Source organism: Durio zibethinus, chromosome 24 (assembly GCF_047325235.1).
Source record: "Durio zibethinus cultivar Kanyao isolate XHJ-2024 chromosome 24, ASM4732523v1, whole genome shotgun sequence".
NCBI lineage: Eukaryota > Viridiplantae > Streptophyta > Magnoliopsida > Malvales > Malvaceae > Durio > Durio zibethinus.
In genome coordinates this window covers 2,724,112-2,730,177 of record NC_143185.1, presented here as the reverse complement: position 1 = coordinate 2,730,177, position 6,066 = coordinate 2,724,112, and positions in this window count along the sequence as shown.

The following is a 6,066-nucleotide window of genomic DNA, read 5'->3' as shown; positions in this document are numbered from 1 at the left end:
CTCTAAACAGAGGCAACGAACTTTGAAAAGTAAATTGCTCCTCTAAACAGAGGTACCACGACTTTGGAAAAGTAAATAGCTCCTCTAAACAGAGGCAACGGACTTTGAAAGTAAATTGCTCCTTGACAATCATGTCCAAAGGAGTTGAAAATTGTATTTGAAGGAATTTCAGGAGATTATGCCCGAAGGTCTTATAAATCAACCCTGATACCAAAAGACATCCTATTTCAAGGATTAGGAACTTACCTGACAAGTTTCTTCTCCATTTTGCAAAATATCTTCATATTTGTCTTCTCCATATGGGATGTTGGAACACCCTTGCTTCTTGAATTTATACACTATACTTTCCTGAAAGTAGTGTATGCTATGCAATGTGCATGATTTTCAATGCATGCTATGAAAATGTTGGCCAATTAATTCCTATTCAATGTATGGTACTCAAGTTTCTCAAGCTCTTTTTTTCTTTCTTGGGTGTCAAGCCCTTTGATTCCTCAAGGATCCAATTGCACTGCTCTTCTAAGATCGAACCAGTGTAGCTCTCAATTGTCCTTGTCACTCACATTTTTTCCTTGTTCAGTTTCTCAATACTTTGGAATAAGCTTCATCAATCGATCATCCCTTGACCATCATTGAATGAATTTCTCAGCACTAGCAAATTTCAAAACAAGTTTCATCCACCATCACTGGGTCATTACTCATAGGTGTCTCAGCATTAACCTTTCCAAAACAGATTTTGTCTTCATCATTCAATCACAACTTGCAAGTCATATCGACCAATTCATCCTCGTACTCATCACTTGATTGTATCACTGTCCCATTTCTTCATTTGATCACATCATATATCTTTCTAAATCATCTCCTCTAGGTTTCTACCATTTCTTCATTTTGTCTCCACCATCATCTTAGATTTCTTTTCAAATGAATGCAAGACTCTTTTAAGCACATATTCATTCATTCATTATCATTTCAAATCCTGACAAATACAATGCAATCAAGCATTTTCTCAATTCATTCTAAGGGTGTAATGATAAGAGAACACAAGGTGAATTATGGTAAAGATAAATAATGAAGATCTGTTTTGGTACAAAACAAATGGGAAACAAAATAAATTGGATACATGTCATTGGGGTGAATGGTATGTCCAAATGATGAATATTCAGACAATTTTCAACATTAATCTAGGATTCTTTTTCAAAAACTTATTCCATTTACTGTTGAAGTCAACTTGAGCTTGGCGAACTTTGCCCCAGTCTTTGAGGAATCTTTAGATATCTTTGATCTTCCATTCATGTGAGCCATTTGACCTGGATCTTTTTTTTTTTTGGGTACCAAAATTACCCTTTCAGGTTTTCAATTTGGATCTCTTTTTTCATTTTTCATTTTTTCATTTTCTCATTTTTCCCCTTTTTTTTTTCTTTTTTTTTTTTCTCTTTTCTCATTTTTCATCCATTGTTGATATCTTTCATGTAGCATGATTCCATTGCTTCATCATGAGCATGTCTTTGCTCAACCTATGATCATTCAAGTTGGGTATTCACACTTGATCCAAATGGACTTTTCAAGGTTGTAACGTAGGCCAAGGTGAAGGGTCATAAAAATGGATATAATAGGCTCAAAATATGTATTAAAAAGGTTCAAAACCAAAGAATCATTCGATACAACTTGGCATTTTGCCCCACATCGTTTCACTACTTTTTCTTTCCTCACACAAAGGATTCTCGTTACTTTGCCCCAAGTCATGTGTGGCATTTATTTTTCTTTTGCTTTTCTTTCTCTTTCCATTTTTGAGACCTTTTGTGGTGTTTTTTTTTTTTTTTTTTTTTCAAAATTTACCCTCCAGTGTAGAGGGTGATCCTTGGTTGGGGTTCTTAAAAAAATGATAAGCTCAAAGGGGTAACAATAAATGGTTTTTCAAATGGTAAAAGAAAGATGGCCATTTTTCATCTCAATTGTGAATACCTTTCTTGAACATCATCTATTGAACAAAGCTCATGAACTTGTATAAAAGATTACACATCTTCAAGACATATTTATTTCACCTCTGGTAACAGCTTATTTTTGCTCGAATCATCTTCTCATATTAATATGGATGAGTTCTCAAAATTAAATCCCAGAATCATTGTTATCATTGTCTAAATATTCATCATCTGAAATTTAAGAATGGGAATGTAAAGTCATGAAAGGTAACAGGGCATAGAATAATGGTCGAGTGAAAGAGAAAATGTAATGAAATGCATTGACTTGCCTTTATTAAAATGATAACAAGTGAAGTCATATTGCAAAAAAAAAAAAAAATCTAACATTATTTGAAAAGAAATCCTAAAATGACAGAAGAAACCTTCAACCAGCCTTATCTTCATTTTTTAAAATTGTCCCCCTATGCGATCAGGTGAAGAATCTCTATTGACATCTTGCCCCTCAATTCATTATGAATCTCCGGATCATTTCTGTTCTTGACTTTCGCTCAGTACACTAACATTAGGTGCTGTTGCTTTTCCTTGATCAAAACTTACCATTCCATCATTGATCAACCGTTGCATCTTATACTTTAAAGCAGTGCAATTTTCAGTAGAATGGCCAGTAATTTCATAATGATAGTCACAACGGGCTGTAGGATCATACCACTTTGGATAGGGTGATTTAAGTGGTTCCACATGGCTGGGGGCAATCAAGTGGCTATTATAGAGTTCTCGATATAACTCTGTATAAGTCATAGGGATTGGATCAAATACAGGTTTTTCTCGAGTAGTCCGTTGTTCTCGTGAGCCACTTACTGGGTTAGTAGGACGAATTTGGGTTCTTATAGGAGCTTGAATGTTAAGGCGGTAAGTGGATGAATAAGATGGTTGTGGAGCTAGCTGGTATGGGTAGGATGAGGCATTATTCACAGCGGGATAGTATGGAGAGTAGCCTTGGGATGGATAGGGTTGATAACCCCTGAATTGTTGTCTATCAAAGCTCACAGCTTGAGCTTCAGCTTCTTTCTTTTCTGATGCCTTCTTGGTTTCTCCTCCTTTCAACTTGCCATTTTTTATGGCACTTTCAATAATTTCTCCAGAGATCACCATGTCGGCAAAATTCTTTGTTGCATTCTCTATCATCTTTTCATAATAAGGAGGCTTCAAAGTGCTGACAAACAGCACTGTGGTCTCTTTTTCTGTCAGAGGAGGTTGTACCTGTGAAGCTATATCTCTCCATCTCTGGGCGTACTCTTTAAAAGACTCGTTTGACTTTTTCTCCAGATTCTGCAAAGACAAACGATCAGGAGCCAAATCGATAATGTGTCGATATTGACTGATGAAGTCATGAGCCATATCGCTCCAAGAACGAATGTGGGTTCTGTCTAGCTGAACATACCACCTGGCTGCTGAGCCTGTAAGGCTATCCTGAAAGACATGCATCAAGAGTTTTTCATCATGAGCATGAGCTGCCATCTTCCGGCAATACATTGTGATATGGGTTTTAGGGCACTTTGTACCGTCATATTTTTTAAATTTCGGTACTTTAAACTTATGAGGGATGACCACATCAGGAACTAGGCAGAGCCCAGCAACATCAACTGACCCATAAAAGCTAAATCCTTCCACAGCCCGTAACCTCTGCTCTAGCATGCTAATTTTAGAGCTTTCCTCAGCTTTCACCCTTATCTTTTCCTTCTCTTTCTCTTCTAGATTAGGAATTGGTTCTGCTGCCTTTTCAGTGAAGACAGGATTTATATAGCTATTATACTGCCCTGGGTTGAAAGCTGATGGCATTTCAGGATGTGTGAAATATTGTTGCGGGACCTCTTGAGCAGACTGGGCCTGAGGTGGACCAAAACCTGGAGGGTACAAAGGGTCAGCCACTTCTTACTGGCTTGTACTTCCTTCAACTCTTTTTCCTTTATTCATGTTATTAAGGGCCTCCAGAATCTTGCTTACTTCACTTTCAATCTTCTCTTGAGCTTTTTCTAGCTTTTCAAATCTATGAGAACTTTCTTTCTCCATTTGCCTTGCTCTGGACCTTGTGTTGTATGGATGAGCAGGGTTTTCGCTAGATGGAGCTATCCTGGGACCTTGAGTACCATACTTATGATTAGAAATGTTATGCTGTGCCTTATGTATGATGCTTTGATACACAAATGAAATGTACATTTTTCTGAATGAAATCTAGTATGAAATGAATGCAAATGATTGTGTTAAAACAATGATCATGAAAATAATACAGATGCATACAATCAGACAAACAACATAGTTAGTTCCATGGATGAGATGAAAGTGATGCTGGTGCATAATGTTACATATGATAAAAATAATACACAAAGTTAAACAATCAAAATGATTAGATAACCACCATTTTTTGTGTCCTAATTGCAGGGTATATCTATCATTGGGCAGAAAGGGCTCTATCCTAGGTGTAGGCACTCTTAAGGTTCACTACATGCGGTTTTAAGGTCAAAGTCTAAAGGTTCTCAAATTGCTCCTTACATCCCTGTCCATCACAGACTAGTAAGGCACCCTAATCCTTACCCATTACAGGCTACAAGCGAAAAATGTTCAATTTGAGTGGGAGTATTTCGCTAGCCATTGCGGAGGCATTAGACCTCACGAAAGCAATAGGTACTTTACTCTCTCCTAGAGGGACGGAGCTCGGGTATAGAGCTCATGTTATGCACATGCATATGAATGACATAATCAACAAAGTGAATAAACATGAATGAATAATAACACATATATACAAAAAGGTTCAATTTCATTTGGCTTTTGGATAACACAAATTATTTGCTGGCCTGACTCTCAAAGTCCCCAGTGGAGTCGCCAAGCTGTCATAACGTCTAGATCCGGGGATCTATCGCTAGACATTGACTTTAGGGAGTCGCCACCAATCTTTTTTGTCTAGGTGCAATTGGCCACCTATGGAATCTGTCCTTTTAGGGAACACCTAAGTTTAAGGGTCCCTAGAAGAATAGGTTCAGGTCTATAAACCAGAACAGAGTTCGGGAGTTCGGTTACGTGTGAGAAAGGTTATAGCACCCTCACAACGCCCATCAAAAGATGGTACCAGCTTGAATTTGTGTTATCCAAAAGCCTTAAAATTTTACCAAGTAATTAATTATTGGAAATTATTCTCAATTGACTCTAATACTTTTAGCATAAAATTGAGAAAATTCCCTCACCTCAAGAGTATGCAAGAAAAACTACTGTTTTACTTGCAGAGGCTCCGTCATCGGATTATTTAAAGAAAAATCAAGATCAAAATAGAAGAAAAGAAGGATTTTTCTTGTTCAGGAAAAATTGATACTTTCAACTTTTCCCCAAAAATATTTTTTTGAATTTTAATTTCAAGGAAAATTGATACTTTCAACTTTTCCCCAAAAATCCTTTTTTGAAATTTTATTTTTAAGGAAAATTGATACTTTCAACTTTTCCTCAAAAATCCTTTTTCTGAAAATTTATTTTTAAGGAAAATTGATACTTTCAACTTTTCCTCAAAAATCTCTTTTTTTTGAAATTTTATTTTTAAGGAAAATTGATACTTTCAACTTTTCCTCAAAAATCCTTTTTTTGAAATTTTATTTTTAAGGAAAATTGATACTTTCAACTTTTCCCTAAAAATATTTTTTTTGAAAATTTTGATTTTCAAGGAAAATTGATACTTTCAACTTTTCCCTAAAAATATTTTTTTTTTGGAAATTTTGATTTTTATTTAAAGAAAATAGAATAAATAAAGAAATAAATAAAAATAAAATATAAAGAAAGGTAAAACAAAAATAAAAATAAGATAAAGATAAAAAATATTAAATAAATCTAATCTAAAAAAAATAAATGAAATAATAAAACAAATAAACAAATAAATAAAAAATATTCCAAAAAAAAGAAAAAAAAACCTGGAGCGGCTCGGCTCGGCTCAAGGCAGGGAAACGGCTCGGGCGAGCCGTTTGGAAGCTCGGCTCGGCTCAGCTCGGCTCGGCTCGGAGGGGGTGGCACGCGCGGGTCAGAATCGGGTCGACGCTCGGTTCGGGTCGGGTTCGGCAAAACGCGCGGATCCTGTGGGTTACTTAAGGCCAAAACGACGTCGTTTTGGGAG